Below are 25444 nucleotides of genomic sequence, written 5' to 3'. Positions count from 1 at the left end.
GAGATATCACATGGTATTGTTTTAAAAATGTGGCTCAACACATCACATTATTAATTTTACCAATATATTATAATCTCAATATATATATATACAACAAATAATTTGTATATTTGTAAGCAACCTAGGAAAGATAAATACTAAGTTTAAAAATAATACATAAAGATTTGTTTAATAAAACAAGCTCAGGGTAAGTATCTAACAGGGTGGGAAGAGAGAGAGTATTGGGATTGGGATAAGATGCTTATTCGTTTTTTAAATGCAGCCTGAAATTTAATTCTCTACTTTTCATGAAATAAAATCTTGTTAGAGGTGATGATTTAGAGAAGTGATGCAAATTAATTTTTAAAAAAGCATTTTGCACTTCTAGTGCAAATAAATGCTCATTAATACCTAGGCATTTTTTATGATCTAATGTAATTGTGTATTATTACTTATATAGGTAGAATCGATTGTAATTAGAGCATAGATAGATTTATATTCTCTCTGCAATTTATGAATGTCAAAATATTAATGATTCATTGTAATATTGTGTTCAGAAGAGCTTCTCAGAGGGCCTAGAAGGCATGATTTGAGATTTCCTTTCATTTCTAGGAGGTGAGTAGGATAATGCCAATGATCTGTTCTTGTGGATGGCTTTAGAATTTTAACATTTTACATAGATCTTCTATTTAATACCTCTGTGGATATTAAAAAGTTTGTAAAAAAAAAAAAACCAGAAAGGTTAGAGACACACACTTGAATTCCTCCTTCTTGCAACAGCAATTGCAAGCACTCATAATTGAAAAATGGAGTTCAAGGAGTCAAATTGTTTAAAATGATTAGTAGAACTAACCAAAGAATAGAGGACTTAATAGGGCAGAATATGCTGCTCTGACAAGTAAAGAAGGGCTAAGGAAAGAAAATAATGGTCACCTTTACTAGAATGGATTAAATTATCTACCACTAAGGAATGATGCTAAAGCTGAAACTCCAGTACTTTGGCCACCTCATGCGAAGAGTTGACTCATTGGAAAAGACTCTGATGCTGGGAGGGATCGGGGGCAGGAGGAAAAGGGGACAACAGAGGATGAGATGGCTGGATGGCATCACCGACTCGATGGACGTGAGTCTGAGTGAACTCCGGGGGGTGGATGGACAGGGAGGCCTGGCGTGCTGCGATTCATGGGGTCGCAAAGAGTCGGACACGACTGAGCAACTGAACTGAACTGAACAGAACTGACCTTCAGAAGAGGAAATGTTTATTGCTACAGTTATGAATTTAAAAACCCAAACAAGTGAACAAAACCAAAAGAAGTTTAAATACACTGACTCGTATCCTAATGGACATGGTGTATCCGAAGATGACGTTATTCATTCATATCTGAGAGAAGCCCGAAAATGGCTGAGAGAAATGCTTTGCAGAGATCATCGATGGTTATCCCTTCCACATGCACCTCAAGGGTAGAGAAATAGCAAGTTTGTAACAGAGCACTCAGATCACAGGGTAAGAGATCAGGCAGGCTTCTTTGGGAAGTGCCTATTTCATTAGCAAGCTTGCTTCACAGTGTCAGAGGTTTAGTTTGGGAGTAATAAGGAGACTGGACTAGAAATGGGTAGAAATATGATTTCAGTGAAAGAAATTTCTCCAGTTACAACTCCAAACATACCTGTGCTTAGACAGGAAATTTTGAGGATTAAAATATAGATATATCTCATATTTATAAGAGAATTATTTTTTAAAGAAAGAACATTTTATTCAAGACTAAAGGAAAAGCAGAGGAAATTGCAGCAGGAGCTCCAGTTTCTGTGGTTTTAAGGTTTTCTTGATGGAAGTTATAGTTGCCATAACTATTTTAATAGAAGAAACAGAAGATTGACTAGTAAAGTTAGTGCAACTGCTAAAGGCAGAAGTCTTTCCAGTTGTTTTGTTTGGTCACATTTGCCTTCTCTGTTCTAATAAATTATTTTTAAACTATAAAACATTGAATGTATAATACTCATATTTCAACATAATACATCAAAATAATTTCTCATCACAAGTGAACTATATTATATTACTTTTGCTTCAAATTCCCTAACTCCTAATTAAGTTTTCCAAAGCAATAACAATGCAAGTGGCCTGATTCTAGATGAATAATATCAAGCTCAGTAAGAATTATTAAACTCTGGTATCTGTAGAACAATCTGGCACCTGTTTTATATTGTACACATCAAGAGAACACTCAAAGGAAAATAAAGTCTAATATAGTTATTATTAAATGTTTATTAGTCACAGCTCAAAATCTCATTTATTGTATTGCAGCAAAGAAACACCTATTTCCCAGCACAAACATCTTTAAGTTTTGATAATTAAAACTTTGTATGTCAATATTTTTCCAGCTAAAGGTAGCAGGCATTATGGTGCTTATCTAGTAATGAAAGCTTACTTCTCAGCATTCAATTCTCCTACTTAAAACCTAAGCCACATTATTTTATATCTTTCCTTTCACATTAACTAACTGAATGCTTTTAAAATGTTGCTTTGTCATTGACATAGCCAAATATAAAGTATATTTTAACATATACATAAAGTAGAATAAAACCCATTGATGGCTTAACATTATGAAAGAAAGCTATTTTAACATCTAAAATAGAAATTATATGTTTGGGTGTTTTCCTTCTTAGCCATGATAAATGCTCTATGAGAATGAGAGAAAAATAACTAGGGGAAACCAAAAGCATAATAAAATTCTCAAGACTATTCGTTTGATATTCCTTCATAATATTTTCTCAGCTTCACTGAAGCATAATTGAAAAAATAAAAATTTTGGATATTTAAAGTGTACATCATGATGATTTGAAACACACATACACTGTGAAAGAACTCCTTCATCTATAAAGTTATTTAACACATCCCGTACCTCACATATTTACCTGTTTTTTTTTTTATGAGAACATTTAAATTCTACTCTGTCTGCAAATTTACTTATACAATACAGTGTTGTCAACTATAGTCACCATATTATACATTAGTTCCTTAGACCTTATTTATCTTATAGCTAAAAACCTTTACACTCTTACCAACCTTATACCCTACAACCCTCAGGTCCTGGCAATCACTTTTGTATTCTGTTTGTATGAATTTAACTGCTTCAGTTTTACATAGAAGTGATACCATATGGTATTATTTGTCTTTCTCTGTCTTATTTCACTTAGTATAATATCTTTAGGGTCCAACCATGTTGTCACAGACATTGACATTTCCTTTTTGTGGCTGAATAGTATTCTATGGCATTATACACACCATTTATTTATGTATGCTGCTGCTGCTGCTGCTAAATCACTTCAGTCCTATCTGACTCTGAGCGACCCCATAGACAGCAGCCCGTCAGGCTCCCCCATCCCTGGGATTCTCCAGGCAAGAACACTGGAGTGGGTTGCCATTTCCTTCTCCAATGCATGAAAGTGAAAAGTGAAAGTGAAGTCGCTCAGTCGTGTCCAACTCTTAGCGACCCCATGGACTGCAGCCTACCAGGCTCCTCTGTCCACGGGATTTTCTAGGCAAGAGTACTGGAGTGGGGTGCCATTGCTTTCTCCTCGATAGAGCCTTAGGTTGTTTGCAAATCTTGGCTATTGTGAATAATGCTGCCATAAAAATGGAAGTGCAAGATAACTCATTGTTATCCTTTGAACAGGTATCATTTTAACAGGTGTGAGGTGATATCTCACTGTGGTTTCGGGTTGATGATTCCTACATTGAGCATCTTTTCAGGTACCTTTGGCCATCTATAACAATGTCTTTTTAGATCCTCTGCCCATTTTTAATTGAACTGTTTTCTTTTTTTCTTTCTTTTTTGCTATTGAGTTCTATGAGTTCTTTATATATCAGGTACGTAATTTGCAAATCTTTTCTCTCATTTCATGAATTACCTTATCATTTGTTGATGATTTCCTTTGCCAAGCAGAAACTTTTTAGTTTGATATAGTCTCACTTTTTTTTTTTTTTGTGGGGGTGGTGGGGGCATTGTCAAATTCAAAAAACATTACCAAAACTGAGGACAAGGAGCTTACATATGCATAGTACAGGCATACATTCTTTTATAGCTCTTTGCTTTACTGAGGTTTGCAGATATTTCAGTTTCTTACAAATTGAAGGTTTGTGGTAAGACTGGTTTGAGTAAGACCATTTTGCGAACAACATTTGCTCACTTTGTGTCTCTCTGTTACATTTTGGTAATTCTTGAAATATTTCAGAAATTTCTTATTTATTCTGTTTGTTATGGTGATATGTACTCTTTGATGTTAATATAGTAGCTTTTTTTTTTTGGTAGGGGAAGTGACACAAACCATGAATACAACATGGCAAGCATAATCAATACTTTTTGTTTCTGTTCTGACTGCTTCATCAACTGGCTGTTTCCCTATCTCTCTCCTCTCCTTCTCCTCAGGTCTCCCTATTCCCTGAGACACAAGAACATTAAAATTGTGCTGATTAATACCACTGCAATAGGCTCTAAGTGTTCAATTATTTGGAAGAGTTGCAAGTCAAAAGCTAGAAATGGTTAGTCAGTAAGGAAGGCACTTCCAAAGCCTATAGTCTAAACGTTAGGCCTTTAGACAATGTAAAATTGCAAAGGAGAAGTTCTTCAAGGAAATTAAAAGTGCTGCTCCAGTTAACACATGAATAATAAGAAAATGAAACATGCTTGTTGCTGATATGGAGAAAGTTTCAGTGGTCTGAAGAGATCAAAACAGTCACATTACCTTAAGCCAAAGACTAATGCAGAGCAAGGGTCTAACTCTCTTTAGTTCTATGAAGACTAAGAAAGGTGAGGAACCATAGACGAAAAGTCTGAAACTTGCAGAGGTTTTCATATGACGTTTAAGGAAAGAAATCATCTTCACAACGTGAAAGTGCAAGGTAAGCAGCCGGTGCCGATACAGAAGCAGCAGCAAGTCATCCGGAAGATCTAGCTGAGACAATACATGAAGGTGGCCACACCAAATAACCGATCTTCCATGCACAGAAAACAGCCTTCTATCCAAAGATGCTATCTAGGAGGTCTAGCCAGATAGACGTTCATGCTGGCTTCAAAGGGTCAAAGAATAGGCTGAAGTTGATGACTATGTTGAAGCCAATGCTTATTTGTTGTTGTTTAGTTGCTAAGTCATATCCCACTCTTTGTGATCCCATGGAACTTCCAGGCTCCTCTGCCCATGGGGTTTCCCTGGTAAGAATGCTGGAGTGGGTTACCACTTCCTTCTCCAAGGGATCTTCCCAACCCAGGGTCTGAACCCATGTCTGCTACTTTGGTAGGCAAAGTCTTTACTGCTGAGCCATAAGGGAAGCATGATGCTTATTACCATCTTGAAAATTCTAGGACCCTTTAGAACTATACCAAATCTACTCTACCTGTGCTCTGTTAGTGAAACAACAAGGCCCAAATGACAGACTATCTGACAGGATACCTGAGTATGACCTGGTTTACTGAATATTTTAGGTCCACTGGTCCACTGTTGTGACCTACTTCTCAGAACAAGAAACAAAACAGGTTTCTTTCAAAATATTATTTTTTATTGACAATTATTATTGAAATTTTTAACCACACAGGTACTATAATTTTGAATATCATACCTAATTTTGAATATCATACCCAAATAATCTTTCACCTATGGTTCAAATGTTCAGGGAAGACAACTATAGTTATATTTTTCTATGTAATGTTCGTATACAGTTGGACATTTTAGTTTTAGATCACTGTTTCCATAACTAGATTTTCTTTTTTTAGCTCACTCTATAACTGAGCATGAGACGCATGTGAACATTCTAGCTTTAGTTAGGTGTTTCAAGCTCTGTTCTCCCCCAAATTGTTTGTATAAACATTCCCCTCTGATTTCCCTCCATCAGTTCTTTTTATTTTTATAGTTACTATGTCTCTGTTGATGTTGTCTAAATATTAATTACTAGCAAACTTTGTTTTTATATTGAGTATAATTACAATAGTCTAACATTCTTATATACTGATGCCAGTCACAAGGTTATCTCAGGATTAGTACTCATAAATTTCATTGGGGGGCTTGAGAATCATTCACATTTTCTAGTTTCTTCATATATGTAATAATCTGAATTACATTTGGGGCAGGTGGATGTTATATATAGACAATCTAGACTGTGTTATATTCCTCCAGAGAATACTGGATTTTTATTACATCATTTATTTTATTCTATGAGGCAATTAATTTGATTGTCTTAGACCATAGTCTCTATATTTAGAGCAACAAGTCAACTCTGAGTTTAATTATTTAATTCCTAGCTGTATTACTTGGAATCTAATCTCTATAATTTGGTGGTCAGTAAGAGATTTGGTTAGAGCTTATTCTCAGAATATGGGATTTCCCTTCTATGACTCTTACTTCTGGGCCCCCACACTATTGAATAACTTTGGATATTAAACACACAATTGGAGTGTGATTCTTTAGGTCACAAAGATAGCAAGTTATCAGAGATCTCCTCAGTCCCATGATGATGACCACAGCTAGCAACTATGAAATTTTACTTCAAGGTATTTCCTTTGTATAAGTACCTGCTTTGGGCTTTCTAATATTTTCAGGGATTTGGATTTTACTGGTTTCAATTGTTTGCCCTGAATTTATAGTTGCTATCAATAGGAAAATCTATCCAACAGGAACTTACATAGCCATGCCAGAAACAAATTCTACTGTCATTAAGCTTAATGCTAGTATTTGTATTGACTGTAATTCAGCCCTTACTTTGGGTTTAATCATTTTCATTGTTGTTTTTGTTTGTTTGTATTTTGGCCTTGTTGGTTTTCTAGATTTTGCAAACTCATCAATAACATAATATAGATACTTTATAATATTTCCTGTATAGAGATAAATTTGTCAGTTGATTTCACAAATGCCTCATCTATTATTATACTAAGGAAGAGAAAGCATCTTTTAAAATCCATGTTAGCATGGCTATGCTTTTTCCCCCAATATAGCTAATTTACTTATAGCCCTTATTTTCCATCAGCATGTTTTTAATGCAAATACTCTACAGAAAAAAAAAAAAATCCATAGGAATACAGGAAACAAAGGTTAGTTCTCATTGTGTTTCATCAAAATTATAAGTATACTTGGTTGTTTGAGGAAAGAAAATTCAATTTTCAGTTTCTTTGTTGAGAAAAATTACATTTTCCAGTTACAGATATGCTCAGAGATGAAGCAAATATATTATATGGATAAAAAAGCAAAAAAGTTTGGATGAATTTCAAAAAATACTGGTTTTAATGTTTCCCTTAATACAAGGTAATATATATACATGGACTTTGAAGTTTGAATGCAATGAAAAACCTAGATTGGTTTAAAAGTTATCTGAAAGAAGCACGGATCAATGATGCATCTAATATTTTTGCTTGTCTCCACGAAGATTCATGTGTCTTTACATGGAAATATTTGCAGGCAATATAAAAGTTTTAAAATAGGAACCTCAAGGAAAGCCAAAGTTATTTGATAAAAGCACAGATCAATGATGAAGCTGAAAATTGTTCTCACTTCCCTGAGGAATTAATGAAATTTACATGAAAATATTTGAGGGCACCTTAAAAATAATAAAATAAGTCACAAGAAGAGTCACTGTCAAACTCACAACTTTGAACTTGGAGTTGAATACCCCAGTTCTTTGGGTATTTTTCAACTTTATTTAGAAGAGTCAACATTTAAGGCAGTACTCATCATGAAAAGCATGAAATCTTCTAGGTTGAAATTATAAAAAGGGGTATCTAAATTGTTTGAATTTAGTTCATAATAAAGCTCAAATAGAAGAGTGGGCGATTGATAGAAAAGCCTTTAATGAAGAAACAAAATGCATAGGCTCTTGGCTTACAGTTATCTTACCCATTTTAAAAAATTAAATGTGCCATTTAACCTCTCTAAATCATCATTTTATTTTATAAATTAGGACTAACAATATCTGTTCTGACAAACACACAGTGTTTATGAGACTCTAATGAGGAAAGGTAATTCTAGTCAAAGCTATGGTTTTTCCGGTAGTCATGTACGGATGTGAGAGTTGGACTATAAAGAAGGCTGAGTGCCGAAGAATTGATGCTTTTGAACTGTGGTGTTGGAGAAGACTCTTGCAAGGAGATCTGACCAGTCCATCCTAAAGGAAATTAGTCCTGAATATTCATGGGAAAGACTGATGCTGAAGCTGAAACTCCAATAGTTTGGCCACCTGATGCGAAGAAATGACTCACTGGAAAAGACCCTGATGCTGGGAATGATTGAAGGTGGAAGGAGAAGGGGATGACAGAGGATGAGATGGTTGGATGGCATCACTTACTCAATGGACATGAGTTTGAGTAAGCTCCGGGAGCTGGTGATAAACAGGGAAGCCTGGCATACTGCAGTCCATGGGGTCGCAAAGAGTCAGACACAACTGAGCCACTGAACTGAATTGACCTGAATGAGGAAATGCATGTAAATTACCTAAGTTGTAAAGAATTAAATGAATAAAGATACAAATTTGAAATATGTTTTGAGAATAGATAGCAGTTAAAATTAAGTTTCTTTGTAGTTTCAGATACTTAATTCAGTGTTTAGTATTCATTACAGTTAATTATTCATTAACTGAGCAAAGAAACTTTATATTGAAGTTAACTAAATTATTCACTTAACATGAATTCTTTAAACAATCATATATATATTCATTTTAAGTTTATCTACAAATATTGTATTTGCTACTGTAAGAAAATGCTGTACTAAACTCAGTGAAAATGGAAATGAATTACTTAATTCCCTCAATGAGATCACAGATTAGTGGAAATAAACATGTAAGACTTTGACCCATCCTATTAAATGTCATAAGTGCACACCATAAGTGCAATGGAAAAATAGATGAGAAAGTAATAATGTGTTGCTGCTGCTGCTGCTAAGTCGCTTCAGTCGTGTCTGACTCTGTGTGACCCATAGACAGCAGCCCACCAGGCTCCCCTGTCCCTGGGATTCTCCAGGCAAGAACACTGGAGTGGGTTGCCATTTCCTTCTCCAGTGCATGAAAGTGAAAAGTGAAAGTGAAGCCACTCAGTCGTGTCCAACTCTTAGCGACACCATGGACTGCAGCCCACCAGGCTCCGCCATCCATGGAATTTTCCAGACAAGAGTACTGGAGTGGGGTGCTATTGCCTTATCCGTTGTAAAGTGTTACAAAGTGATAAATAGAAAAGACACTATCTGAACTGGTACTTAAATGAAAAGCTAAGGGGAGGAAAGGTGACAAAAGCCAGATTTTCAAATTTATAGCAAACTGCATGGCACCATGACAACATTTTAGAAGTATTGCATTTGTGGAGTGGCTTAATTCTCACAAAACAGGAAGTCAGATATAATTTTACCTAAAAAGTTAGTTTTAATTTTGGCTTTTTAACATTGGAGTAAACTAAGCCTTCCAGAGGTCAGGTGACTTTCTAACAGCACATGCCAGATAAATAGCATAGCAGGGATTCAAGCTCAAACAGTCTCTGACTGCCACCCAAGTGCTTCACCTTTGATATATATTGTCACCTTCGAGCATGTTAACAGCTTAATAATTTGAAAAATGGGAGGAAGGATTTCACCCGACGAGAACAGCATGAGCAAAGTGAAGCCACTCAGTCGTGTCTGACTCTTTGAGACCCCATGGACTGGGGCCTACCAGGCTCCTCTGTCCATGAGATTCTCAAGGCAAGAATACTGGAGTGGGTTGCCATTTCCTTCTCCAGGGGATCTTCCCTACCCAGGGCTCGAACCCAGGTCTTCCGCATTGTAGACAGACGCTTTACTGTCTGAGCCACCAGGGAAGCAAAGCACAGGGAGGGACACCTGTGAACTGAGCAAGGGTGGAAGGGCAGTCATGTAGTTAATACATTCCCACCATGTTCACACAAAGGAAGAGCTAATTAGACTGATATAAATGACCAAACTAGATAGCGTATTCAAAAGCAGAGACATTACTTTGCTGACTAAGGTCCATCTAGTCAAGGCTATGGTTTTCCCAGTGGTCACGTATGGATGTGAGAGTTGGACTGTGAAGAAGGCTGAGCACCAAAGAATTGATGCTTTTGAACTCTGGTGTTGGAAAAGACTCTTGAGAGTCCCTTGGACTGCAAGGAGATCCAACCAGTCCATTCTGAAGGGGATCAGCCCTGGGATTTCTTTGAAAGGAATGATGCTAAAGCTGAAACTCCAGTACTTTGGCCACCTCATGCGAAGAGTTGACTCATTGGAAAAGACTCTGATGCTGGGAGGGATTGGGGGCAGGAGGAGAAGGGGACGACAGAGGATGAGATGGCTGGATGGCATCACGGACTTGATGGACGTGAGTCTGAGTGAACTCCAGGAGATGGTGATGGACAGGGAAGCCTGGTGTGCTGCAATTCATGGGGTCGCAAAGAGTTGGACACGACTGAGCAACTGAACTGAACTGAACCACTTCATTTTCCTGTGGTCAGTCAGAAAGTACTCATCCCAACCTCAGTTGCTTTGAGAAACATCTTCTTATTATCAGTTTTGATCAGGACTTCAATAGATAGGTACTTTGGAAATTATTCATCAATTAAGCAAGTAAAATAAAGTCTATGTTGAATTTCAAATTATTCACTTAACATGAATTCTTTAAACAATCATATACATATATTCATTTTAAGTTTATCTGCAAATATTGTATTTATTTCCGTAAGAAAACTCTGTACTAGAAATCACCTGAAATAACTGAAATAACCTTTTCTGGAAAAGTATTTACTTCTCCTTAGGATTGATACTCTTCTGATTAGGATAAGTTTAGGTCAATGTGAACCTCCTATTAACAAAGGAAAAGAAAATCCCTGGCACAAAGTGCAAAAAATGGCATATTTCTTGTAAGCAAAGAAAATTATAATAACATATAAAGTTATAAAGTATACATATATACTTTTTACAAGATGATTCTTTTAAAACAAATTGTGTCACTTAATTCTTATATTTAAATAAGAAAGCAAAAAATGATAAATCATATGTATAGTAACCAGTGTGCTTTCACAATCTATGCTTAACAGTGTTCTATATTAACAGATCAAAAAGAAGGGATTATAGAAACTCAGTAGTTTCCATGGTTTTAGAGTCAAGCTAATGATTTCAGGATCAAGTGAATATGTATGAAATTTCACAGATTCTTGAAAAATACAATGGCAATGAGATATTGATTAAATATATGCACTGGGTTGGAAACTGAATTTCAGATTTAAGATAATAAACTATTGGTATTCCAGTAAATCTTCAAAGAATAGCTCTATTCTCTAAAGTGCAACTTCTAGGGATTATAATGATATTTTAAAAAATATATATTACCTAATCATTGGAAAGCTCCAAGGAATAAGTTGAATCTTATAAAACTGAAACACACTCAAAGATAACAAACTGATGTATTCTTTCACTGTTTTCTGGGGAAATATTCAAGGTATTTGTAAATTAAATTTAATACAAAATGTTAATTAATTAATTCTATTCTTTTTTAGAATATAAATGTGAAACTTTGTGAAGGTAGAGAAACCAGAGATTGTTTTGATTGTCAAATATGTTAGTATAATGAAACTATTAGGTGCATATTTGCAATGTAAAAATGAATGCTAATACAAGATCAAAAGGATTGGGTACCTATACATAGAATTCAAGTTATTAATCCTAACAACACAAATAAGCTAAATCTTCAGAGGAAAAATATTTAGATGTATAGGAATGATTTAAGAACTAGAAATTTTCTATTACTTACCTGCCATAAACATAGTTCAGTTATGTGCCTTTAAAGGATTTAATAAGAATGATGTGTCACTTTACATTTATTTATTACTTCAAAATTGGTTAATGAGTTTAAAACACATAACCTTTGTAGATACTCACAATAGCTGCGTGCAGGCAGGCACAAATCCTTACTGCAATTAAACAGAAGGAGAAATCATGACTTGGAGAGCTTGAGACATGCAAGAAGTTGAGCAGAAATGCTGGGATGGATTCTCCAATTCTTAGTCTAATTCCTTTTTCTCCAGACATTGTATTTTCTTTCAGGTACAGTTTGACTAATCACATTGTCTGTGGAAAATGAGAGAAGTCTATTGTTTTTCATGCGTTCCTTTCAAACATGTAGAATCATATAAAAACCAGAAAAGGATATTATGGAAGTTTAGTAAAGTTATCTTAAATAACTGTTACTCCTGCCTGGGCTATTTGTTGCATGAAGGCTTCAGACACCCTTCCATGGTGTTTCACTGTTCATGGTAAAGTCCTCAAGGTTAAAGTCAGAGGGAAACTATAAAGCCTCATTAATATTGGAAAGATTATGCCACATAGTTTCTAATGAGGCTCAGCAAAGCCCCCAGTGTCCTCAGTGAATGAAAGAAAGACCTATTTCCCTCAAGGACCAAACTATATGCATATAACACCTCCCAGTTATGTCTGTTCTTATTCCTGTTAGAAATCACTGTGCCTTTTTTCAACTCATGGCAAATGCAATCTAACACTTGTTGCCTTCTCTTCCTTTTATTCTTTTATTTAGCACTTATCTTCTAACATACTGTACATTTCATTGCTTATTATCCCTATACAAATATAAGCTCTCCAAGAGTTAAGCTTTTCATCTATTACTTTTTTTCCTTGTTGCATAGAACAGTGCCTGATACATAGTATTAATAAATATTTATTTATGATGGTATTATATTATGTCTAACTATTATTTTATGGTTAATATTATAAATGTTTATTCATAAACATTTGTTCTTAAATATTTGTTAAATAAATGATTAATCATTTAATCAATTAACATTTTAAAGTCTCACCCAATAGCATGGATATTTATTTTTGTTTAATAACTTATTAACATCAAAACTATGTATTGATCACCTAGTATGTGCCTGCTGGGTGTAATGAGCCATGACCTGTCTTCAAGGAGCTTATAATCTTAATAGGAAAATAATTAATTACTGTATTTTTAACATATCAATGTCCATATAATGAAATGGCACATTTTATTTTCTCTGGGGGCTTCCAGAAGGCTTCATGGATGAAGTAAAATTTAAGCTAAGGCTTCAAGGATTATAAAGGTTAAAAGGATTGTTAATGGTAAAGGTTGAAGTTGTGGTTCAGGCATAGGGAACAACCTGTGTGAAGGTCTCAAAGCAGAAATAAGCTAGGTTTGATCAGGAATATAAAAAGTTTTGTGTGACTCTAGCCTACTGACATGGAAACAAGTACAGAGAGATATGTCTTGAACTGAGGACCAGTCTGTCCTATAGAACCTTAAATGTCATGATAGGTATATTTGTTAAGGTGAAGATGAAGTCGTTCAGTCGTGTCCGACTCTTTGTGACCCCGTGGACGGTAACCTACTAGGTTTCTCCGTCCATGGGATTCTCCAGGCAAGAATACTGGAGTGGATTGCCATTTCCATCTCCAGGGGATCTTCCCAACCCAGGGATCAAACCCAGGTCTCCCGTGTTGGAGGCAGATGCTTTAACCTCTGAGCCACCAAGGAAGCCCATATTTGTTAAAATGGAATTGTAATGAAATACATATTAGCTTTATATTAAGCACAATGGAAAACAATGGGGGTATATTAAGGAAGAAATGCATTATGATCAGATTTACACTTTATAAGATTTTTCTTTGTAGTGAAATGGAAATGAAAAATGCAGTAGTACCAAAACAAGTAGATGCAAAGAAAGCTTTAGGCTATTTTATCAGTCCCAGGATACAGAGGGCTTGTCTATATTGTTGGTTATCAGCACAGGACTGAGCACATTAATTAATTCATTCAAAAAGTTGGCTTTTGAGCACTTGCTTTTTTTCCATGCACTCTAGGCACTGAGCAGAGGTAAACAACACCCACATGGGTCTTATAGTTTATTAGGGAAAACAAACATTTTGAAACACTGGTTGTTAAGAGACTATAAAAAGAAAGACCTGCTTTCACGTGGTCTGTGAGCGTTGGCTTCTCAGGGAAGGTGATATTTTATTGGCACTCACAAAAAAATCAGGTGACTCTTTCCAAGCAAATAACAGGGAACAAAAAGTACTAGGTAGTGATGTGTGCATAAAGAAAAATAAAATAACTCTGAATGTGAAACATGAAAATAAATGATTATTTTAATTTATAAAAATACACATATATTTTTAACTAGAAAAATCCAGAAGCAAATAAATTTAAAAACTCAGACACTTTTTTTTTATAAGTTACTGACATTCTTTGGTTGGCCATAGTGCATATCTGAAATCTTTTATAACACATACACATTGTTCTTATAATTTACTTGTGTGTACACTATACATACCAGATCATAAATATGTTTAGCACAGTGAGAGCATAGCCTCTACCATCTAAGTGCTCACACTGTATTTTCAGCAACTGTTACATTGAACAATATAATTGAATGTATTGGCTACTAATTCTGAATGAATTTCAACAGCATTTGATCAGCACTTATTTAGTGTTCTGTAAGTTCTAGTCTTTCACCTTAGCAGCTCATGAAAGAAATTGCCACTCGGTTCATTTTATACTTATTCGGTTATTTATACTTTATTCCCAACATTTTCTTCAGGCATATCAACCATAAAACACTCATAATCTTTCTGAGGAAAGGCATTGAACTGGTAGAGCTTGGGATGCTGTAATAGCATGTTTTATCCTTATCTGGAGGTTATGTTGAATTCTGTAAAGAATCCCTATACTTTGCAATTCTTTTGCCCAGTGGAGGGAACTGGATTGGGTCGGGGAAGGGAGGCAACACTGAACATATATGCATATTAATTGTTCTATGCTAATGTCAAAGAGGACAGTTCCACACTGAAAGGAATATTTGAGCAGAGTTTGATCTTAATTCTTTTTATAGATTCTCATTGATCTGGTTCTGAAGTAATTACTTGACAAGGTCATAGAAAATCATAAAGGAGAAGCTCAGCTAATGACAGTATAAAGACACTTCTGATAAGTGGTCAGAAATATGATCAAGGGAGATTTGGGTTGCTTTAATCACGCTGCATGGGTCTGTGAATTACATTAATGATGGTCCCGTTTGTGTGTTATTAAGCCTCATTTTATACAGGCAAGTGGGTGCCAAGAAAGTAATGGCATATAAGTCAAAATATTAAAAGTATAATTGTTAAATTTTATACTTCTATTTTATATTATTTGTAATTGACAACCAGCTTTAAAACTCTCTAAAATTTATATTCTTATTGCTTTTAGAAACTGCCTTAATAATTTGCAATCTAAGAGACAAAACATATAAGTACCTCTTTTATTATAAGTTGATCAATCAAAATAGAATAAAAATAATATTATTAAACACCAAAGACTGTTATTTATGAATATTCATAACCAGAAAAATCTCACTATATGGTTGCATATTATCTTAGTCAGGATAATAATTCCTATTTTATCTTAAAAACAGCCACAAAATCTTAGTTAATTAATATGATAAAAGTATTTCTTTTTACATCTTTGTTCAACTCATTTAAGATGTGTCTACAATGCTGCTTTTCTTCAAGAAGGATCCAGAGATCCAGGCTACCTGCACCAGGATGCTCCATCATCCTCTATGTCTGTCTCAGAAATTTCCACTAGATAATCTGTGTACAGTTGTCCAGTGAGTAATGACAGCCTATGATACAAACTAAAGCATGTATGATGGCCAAGTCTATGTGGTAAAACCCTTCTACCCACAGTTATTTCACCAGGCCTCATCAGTTCAGTTCAGTTCAGTAGCTCAGTCATGTCTGACTCCTTGTGACCCCATGAACTGCCGCATGCCAGGCCTTCCTGTCCATCACCAACTCCCAGAGCCCACTCAAACCCATGTTCACTGAGTCAGTGATGGCGTCCACCATCTCATCCTCTGTCATCCCCTTCTTCTCCTGCCCTCAACCCTTCCCAGAATCAGGGTCTTTTCAAAAGAGTCAACTCTTTGCATCAGGTGGCCAAAGTATTGGAGTTTCAGCTTCAACATCAGTCCCGCCAATGAACACCCAGGACTGAAAGCCTTTAGGATGGATGGGTTGGATCTCCTTGCATTCCAAGGGACTCTCAAGAGTCTTCTCCAACACCACAGTTCAAAAGCATCAATTCTTCGGCACTCAGCCTTCTTCACAGTCCAACTCTCACATCCATACATGACCACAGGAAAAACCATAGCCTTGACTAGACAGAACTTAGTCTGCAAAGTAATGTCTCTGCTTTTTAAATGTTCTGTCTAGGTTGGTCATAACTTTCCTTCCAAGGAGTAAGCATCTTTTAATTTCATGGCTGCAATCACGTTCTGCAGTGATTTTGGAGCCCCCCAGAAATAAAGTCAGGCACTGTTTCCACTGTATAAACAATTGTATAATTGTATAAACCAATTAAACTTAAACTTCTATTTTTCTATTCATTGGAACTTAAAATTGTAACAAAAATTTATTCTTTCAGATACAAAATAATGTATTCCTTTGAATAGTTTTCAAACTTTAAATTTTAGTGAGCTTTCTATATTTTGTTCTAATGTGTTATTTACCCTTGATTTAAATTTCAACTCACTTTATGTCTCTAATGAGATACATATAAAAGGCACCAACAATTCATACTGGAAATTCCCCAAATCCTTTACACTGCTTCCCAAAATAAGTAGCATCAACCTCCCAGAGACATAATGCTAATTTTTATTGATGGATACTATCAGGAAATTAGAAAACAATGCATTCTAATTTTCATTTTGAAAATCATAGAAAGGAAAATAATGAGCATGCTGGTGTTATATTGTTACATTATGCAGAAAAATTCCAGGAATACATTACTGGAACATTTTGTACATACCAATCATTTTCAAGCTAAAGGCAGAAAAAGAATAACAAATCATTTGTAGAGAAAAATGACCTTAATATTTTATCTTCCTAAGTTTCATGTTTATTTAATATATGGGTAACAATCAGAATATGTGATAGTTTCTAAATATAGAGATAATATTTAACATATTTTCCATTATTATTACTACAAATATTTTATTATCTTCTTCTTTTAAATATTTATATACATTGATAAATACTTGTATAGATAGATACTTTTGATGTTTTTTTTTCACTTTTGCTAGATAATTCTATTAGATTTATTCAAAAAAATTTATCATCTTGAAATTTAATTTTAAAACACTTTTTCATTGGTGATTGTATAATTTTCAATTTCCAGAAAATATTTCCACATACTTTAAAATATATTTACCTACCAATTGATTATTTTGAAAAGAAAATGGAAAGCTGTGAATGAAACAACAGATGACTTTAAATTTATTCTTAAAGTACCTCTGGTTTGGTTTCTTAGTGCATTTTGATGAAATGACTAAATGAAGGGCATAATCTTTCTTTCAATATTTTATAAAATATTTGAATTAATCCTGACATCTTTTTGTGCTGTTTCTCTTCCAAATGTAATTTGTTGCTGGTCTTTGTAAAGAAATATAATCTTTGAAAATGATTTGATTTGAATAGTAGGCATAAATGATTTAAATGCAAGTAGCCTTTCATTGAAACAACATTTAAATAAAAATTAGAGAAATATGACTTGTGGGATAATTATTGCCGTATGAAAGAAACTGAATAAAGAACAAGAGAAGGAATCTCTTTGTCAGCCTAACTCATAATTCTAATACTGGGCATTAGCATTCACTGGACTTGAGTTGCTAAATAATCAGAGATGAAAGGCTTTACATTTTGGAAAACAATAACAGTAAAGTGGCAACACACAATAAAAACATGAAATGAATAACTAAATTGCAGAAAATATTTGGTGCCTCTTTAGGGGTTCATTTGAATGTTAGAAAATGTGAGTATGCCTCTCCATGACTACCTTCTTGTTTGTTTGAATAGAACAGTGAACTGATTTCCCATAAATAAGAAATAAGGTATTAAGTACCTATTTAATTGGATAATTGAATTAGCAACAATATAGCAGAGCACTATAGGGATTTAAAAAAAAAAAGGTCACTAAAAATCATTTAAGTGACATCAGGTATTTATAAGTCAAAACAGATAAAACAGAAAATAAACCTGAGTTTTATAGTTTTAATTATAAGAATCTACTGAGTTTATCACACACACACACAAAAAAAACCTGAGAGTTTATCAGAACAATTGCATCAGTGTATCAGTCTTGATTATCCTATGGTAATAGCACCAGTATCTTCATAATTATAAACAGCAAGTAATTTCTCAACTAGTCTACATGTCTATCACAGATTTTACAGATTGTAAACTAGTTTCTGGTTAGCATAATCACTCAGAACTCAAGGCTGATGAAAGAGGCACTGTGATTGTCAATTACTAAACTGGGGAATTATGGCTGAAAGTTCTCACACTTGCAAATATTTGACTCACATGTTAAAAAATAACTGGAACTAATTTTGTGTCCTCCTCCTATCCTTCCAAGTAGCCAGAATGTATAAATCTACCATGTCCTTGAGCTTAAAAGCTGAAATATTTTTCGAATCACTATTAGCTACCATCACAACATACTCTAAACTAGGTAGTCTATAATATCAACTCACTCCTATATTATAATGTGATACAAATGTAGAGAGGCAATTCAGCATCCTGAAATTATCTATGAGGTCAAATAACCATACTGAGTGAGAATCTAGTAGTAGAATATAAAGGCAGACCAAAGAAAAAAGCTTGGATAAATGTACATATTAGTAAATATAGGTATACATATTTGAGAACTACTTAGAATACAATTGTTTTACCAGTCCTTTTTAAATAGTGATTTCAATACACAAGAATCTACATTTTCTAAAAAAAAAAAAAAAGTCATAAGCTTGTTCTTCCTGGTGAGTTGAACTGGAAAAGCAGCAATTGTGGCAGTCTATGACTTATATGTGGAGACAGGAATGGCAATCTACTCCAGTATTCTTGTCTGGAGAATCCCATGGACACAGGAGCCTAGTGGACTATAGCCCATGAGGTCACAAAGAGTCAGACATGGCTGAGCAACTAATGCAACAACAACCACATGGCATATATGTTCCATTTTAGAATGTGTTACAGAATTAACTTCTGAGGAATGAGTCACGGTGAAATTAGCCCAACAATCCTCCTATCCTCCATTGGTCAACAGTTGCCCTAGATGTGTTACCACCATACACTTTCAAGTTTGCCCTCCCATGGGTGTCGAAACAGGTTCCCAAAGACTGTCTATCAGAGAAATCCTGGTCAGAAGGCCAAACATAAAGCAATATTTTTGAGGTGATCTTCTGATCTTCAGTCAAATTACACATGTTCTAAGCTGGTATTTTCAAAAGTGATTTGTGTAGAAGGTGATCTGAAATGATCTGATGCAGGATATATGATGTTTACAGTTAAGGACCATTATTATTGTTAGCTCCTGTATGCCAGATATTCAGCTCTTTCACTGATCCTTCAATTTCTCAAATGTGAATTTCCTCTGTGCATGAGTGCTAAATTGCTTCAATTCTCTCCGAATCTTTGCGACCCTATGGACTGTAGTGTACCAGGCTCCTCTGTCCATGGGGACTTTCCAGGCAAAAATACTGGAGTGGGTTGTCATGCCCTCCTCCAGGGGATCTTCCCATCTCATGGATCAAACATGCATCTTTTATGTCTCCTGTATTGGCAGGCAGGTTCTTTACCACTAGCACCATCTGGGAAGCCCAATCTATGTTTAAAATGTGGTGCCATATCACATTTATTTTGAATCGTCCATTTAGATGCCACTTCTCTTTTTTATAGTGCCCTTTTCTAGACATTATTTTTTAAGCCTTTGCTTTAATTAATGCTCTTCCTGGAATTCCTGGACACCACCTCCCCTTTAGATGCTACTCTTTCAGTGCAGTTGAAGAGGTTGAAGTAGAACAAGCTGGACTTTCCTTACCTTCTGTCTTTATTCTGCACAATACTAAGAGAAAATTGCATCAAATTTATCTGAGAGAATGAGGATAATTAAAACAAACAGACAAGGAAAAACAGTAGCTATATAGGGGTAGAAATATTACACCTGTGTGCTAAGTATAGTAAAGTAAAGGAAGTGAAGTCGCTCAGTCATGCCCAACTCTTTATGACCTCATGTACTGTAGCCTACCAGGCTCTTCCGTCCATGGAATTTTCCAGGCAGGAGCACTGGAGTGGGTTGCGATTTCCTGATCCAGAGGATCTTCCCAACCCAGGATTTGAACCCGGGTCTCCTGAATTGCAGGCAGAAGCTTTACCATCTGAGCTACCAGGGAAGCTCTGTGCTAAGGATACCGCTTTCCAAATCTAGGGGAAAAAGCTCCACATACTTTAACAGGTCCGACTATCCAGATGACTTCGTGGTAAAAAACCTGCCTGCCAAGCAGGGAACCTGGGTTTGATCCCTGGGTTAGGAAGATCCCCTGGAGAAGGACATGGCAACTCACTCCAGTATTCTTGCCTAGGAAATCCTATGGACAGAGGAGCCTGGTGGGATACAGTCCATAGGGTCTCAAAAGAGTCTGACATGACTTAATGACTAAACAACAACATTGCCAGGTTACCAAGGGTGCTAATCAGGCTTCCTTAACGTAAGACTGTTTTTCCAAATTCTACTCATTCTAATCACTGTTTCTCAAATTTCTACCTACCCCAGGAGATACTGATATTGCCCCAAGGTCCAATTTTGTAACACATACAATTTTCATATGCTCAGTGCATAAATATACTTAACATATTTCCCTAAATTTTACTCATTCACCTTGAATAATATCCCAAAGACCTTCACTGACAGACACTGACACATAAAATATATTTAGGAGGCATGAATCTCCAAGTGTGAGGTCCTTGAAGATTCCTTAACTAGGAGAAGCGTGCAGATACACGCACACACTCACACAGGAGCATTGAGGTTTTTGTAAGAACATATAATCAAAATTCACAGAAGATAAATATTTTCCTTCTGCCTTATAATTTACAGGGTTCTTCTTTTATTGATGAGTTCTTTTTTCAATTATTAATTTTGCTTATTCTTTCCTTCATTGCCTGTTTTCAAATTATATACCTGTTGGTCTGCTCTAAAGGATCTGAAAGATTATCATTGTAGGTAAAATATAATAGTCTCTTCTCAGCTCTACAAAGATAAACCTTATTTCCAGGGAGCATTTCAACAAATTCTTACTGAGGTTCCTTAGTCTGCTAAAATTAGTAAAGGAAATAATTTTTTTTCTAGTTGTATCATATTTTTCAGTTAAATACTTTAATAACTATTAACAAATATATTATTGTTCATTGTTAATAATATATTATTACATTTATAATGCATAAAAACTCAACATGGGAACTAAAATGCCTTCCATCGGAATGCTTGTTCACATTTCCAACATCATCTAGTTCTGACTCTCCTAACTCAGCACTCATCCAATTCAGTGAACTTTCTGCGTCTTCAGCTCTGGCTTGTGTCACCTCAGAGTATTTGAAATTGCTTGCTCTCCTGCCTTCAAAGTATTAGCTCTAGATATTTGTATGTCTTCTCCCTCGAAGAGTTTTCATTAGCTCAAATGTTAGTCTTCAGGGAGCCTTGCCCTACACACTAAGCTAAAACTGTTCTCTATTCCCCTTCCTCAATATCATTACTTTCTCTTATTTTCTTCATGCCACTTATTACTAACATATTGTTATTATTATCATTCAATGGTTTGACTTAAAACATTTGTTTTCTACCACTACAGTGTAATTTCCCTTAGCACAAGGGTTTTCTTCTTCCTGTCTGGCACTTGTAAGCGCTGAATAAATATTTATTTAGTAATAAGTATTGTCATTACTATCATTGGTGCTCTATGTAAAAATAGTAAAGTTTGGAATTTTAGTACTCCAAAAATCTTCTACTTAACTGAAATAGTAATATATAGAGTTAGATTAATTTGAACATATAAACATGTTAATCACTGAGTTGTGTCCAACTCTTTGTGATCCCGTGGACTGTAGCCCACCAGGCTTCTCTGTCCATGGGTTTTCCAGACAAGAAACTGGACTAGGTAGCCATTCCCTTCTCCAGGAGATCTTCCCAGGGATCAAACCCATGTCTCTTACATTGCAGGTAGACTCTTTACCATTTGATCCACCAGGGAAACATAGTGAGATAATTAGTTCTTAGGTAGGTTGATAAGAAGTCTGGGATCCCTGAGGAAGGGAAAGGGGTCTGGGTTTCTCAAGAATGAGAAAAGGACAAACTTTTTTCTTTAAGCCCAGATCTAATGATTACACAACAAAACAACTCATCTTGCTTGAGGATATGTTTTTCCTTAAACTCTGTACCAATGATTATATAAAAACATTCAGCAATACGTGAACCGTGAACTTCCTGATGTTCAAGCTGGTTTTAGAAAAGGCAGAGGAACCAGAGATCAAATTGCCAACATCCGCTGGATCATGGAAAAAGCAAGAGAGTTCCAGAAACACATCCATTTCTGCTTTATTGACTATGCCAAGGCCTTTGACTGTGTGGATCACAATAAACTGTGGAAAATTCTGAAAGAGATGGGAATACCAGACCACCTGACCTGCCTCTTGAGAAACCTATATGCATGTCAGGAAGCAACAGTTAGAACTGGACATGGAACAACAGACTGGTTCCAAATAGGAAAAGGAGTACGTCAAGGCTGTATATTGTCACCCTGCTTATTAACTTATATGCAGAGTACATCATGAGAAACGCTGGGCTGGAAGAATCACAAGCCGGAATCAAGATTGCCGGGAGAAATATCAATAACCTCAGGTATGCAGATGAGACCACCCTTATGGCAGAAAGTGAAAGGAACTAAAAAGCCTCTTGATGAAAATGAAAGAGGAGAGTGCAAAAGTTGACTTAAAGCTCAACATTCAGAAAACGAAGATCATGGCATCCGGTCCCATCACTTCACGGGAAATAGATGGGGAAACAGTGGAAACAGTGCCAGACTTTATTTTGGGGGGCTCCAAAATCACTGCAGATAGTGATTGCAGCCATGAAATTAAAAGACGCTTACTCCTTGGAAGAAAAGTTATGACTAACCTAGACAGCATATACAAAAGCAGAGACATTACTTTGCCGGCTAAGTTCCATCTAGTCAAGGCTATGGTTTTTCCTGTGGTCATGTGTGGATGTGAGAGTTGGACTGTGAAGAAAGCTGCACGCTGAAGAATTGATGCTTTTGAACTGTGGTTGTGGAGAAGACTCTTGAAAGTCCCTTGGACTGCAAGGAGATCCAACCAGTCCATTCTGATGGAGATCAGCCCTGGGATTTCTTTAGAGGGAATGATGCTAAAGCTGAAGCTCCAGTACTCTGGCCACCTCATGCGAAGAGTTGACTCACTGGAAAAGACTCTGATGCTGGGAGGGACTGGGGCAGGAGGAGAAGGGGACGACAGAGGATGAGATGGCTGGATGGCATCACTGACTCAATGGACATGAGTCTGAGTGAACTCCGGGAGTTGGTGATGGACAAGGAGGCTTGGCATGCTGTGATTCATGGGGTCACAAAGAGTCGGACATGACTGAGTGACTGAACTGAACTGAATAACCAATTTAAAAAGGAAATCAATCCTGAATATTCATTGGAAGGATTGATGTTGAAGCTGAGACTCCAATTATTGGCCACCTGATGCAAAGAGTTGACTCATTTGAAAAGACCCTGATGTTGGGAAAGGTTGAGTGCAGGAGGAGAAGGGGACGACAGAGGATGAGATGGCTGGATGGCATCACCAACTTTATGGACACGAGTTTGAGTAAACTCTGGAGTTGCCGTGCTGCAATCCATGGGGTCTCAAAGAGCTGGACACAACTGAGTGACTGAACTGAACTGAATAACCAATTTAAAAAGTATTTAGTTCCTTTGCTAAGACTAGTGAGTGGGGCACTCTCTGTCCCCTTTCTGATGTCTATGTCAGAAGCTTTCTATGCCCCTTTTCATACTTTAATAAAACTCTGCTACACCAAAGCTCTTGAATGATCAAGCCTGGTGCCTGGTCCTGAAGCTAAATCCTCAGAGCTCACAAATCCAACATCACTTGAAGCTAAATCTTCAGAGATCATAAATTCAACATCACTCACAGTAAGCTATCAAGAGGATATATTAAAAAAACTAGAATTTAGTTGATCAAGATACTGTAGAATTATTGGTCAAACTTGTCCCATGAAACAAGTTACATGTAAGTGTTGTGTACCGCATCATTTATTCTACTGACATTAATGTTCTTGGGCCTTAGCAGGGTTCAGGGAGGGGTCTCTTGGAGGATATGTTTTATTTGTGATTCTTTTTAAATATGGTATTTTTAGGATTGCACAAATGGTCCTTTATTTTAGTAGAAAAAACCATGGATTAGGAACCTTATGAGACTTCTCTTGCCATAGATATAGATAATTCTAAATTCCTTAGGATTTTAACTACATGATAGCATGTTTCTTTGCTCTTAAAATTATCTGAGCATAAGGATTCATTATTTATTATCCAGCATGTGACATAACTAACTGTAATGTTGCCAAATAACATATCACTCTCCCCTAGGGAAATGCACCTTTGAATCATAAAGTAGAAAAAAGCAACCTAATTTGTGGGACTCAAAAATTTTATGAAAATTGCAAAACTGATGTATTTGCTTTATCTTTCCTGTTTCCCTTTTCTATTTCTTATGATGGTTTACTCTGAAATGTTCAATTTTCTCTGTTCACCTTGATGATCCATATCATTTCTTTGGCACATCACAGATTAATCTTACAACTGAAGATTTTTCCTTTTTTTTTTTTTTTTTTGCTAACTTGAAATGATTTCATTCTGTGATTTCTAAGTGGCTTAATCTCAGATACCTTGACCCTTTATTAGTTATAAATATTAAAGACACAATATTTATTTCAGTTCTGGTAGAGTATTATACTTCTGGCAAAATTTTTATATGTGTGTGGGAGGGTTAAAGTTCAAATACCTATTAAAGATGAGGGTCATTCATAACCTTTTTAAAGAAACTGTGAGTGCATGCTAAGTCACTTCAGTCATGTCTCTTTGCAACCCTATGGATTGTAACCCACTAGGCTGTCCATGGGATTCTCCATGCAAGAATACTGGAGTGGGTTGCCGTGCCCTCCTCCAGAGAATCTTTCTGACCCAGAGATCCAACCCTTGTCTCCGGTGTCTCCTGCATTGGCAGATAGGTTCTTTACCAATAGCACCATCTAGGAAGCCCCAAAGAAACTATACTGAGGTACAAATTACATACAATAAAATCCATCCATTTAAGTGAAATTCGGCATTTTTAGTAAATTTACAGAGCTGCAACCTTCAGCACTATCTAGGTTTAGAATTTCGTGGTCAATCTTGTTTTAGTCCATTTGGGCTGATATGATAATAATATACTGGGTGGCTTAATAACAACAAACATTTATTTCTCAGAATTCTGGAGGCTAGGAAACCTAAGATCAATGTACAGACATATTTGGTGTCTTATAGGAGTTTAT

Source organism: Oryx dammah, unplaced genomic scaffold, assembly GCF_014754425.2.
Source record: "Oryx dammah isolate SB20612 unplaced genomic scaffold, SCBI_Odam_1.1 HiC_scaffold_12, whole genome shotgun sequence".
Taxonomy (NCBI): Eukaryota; Metazoa; Chordata; class Mammalia; order Artiodactyla; family Bovidae; genus Oryx; species Oryx dammah.
The sequence above is the reverse complement of the archived record's forward strand: the minus strand, read 5'-3'. Positions refer to the sequence as shown.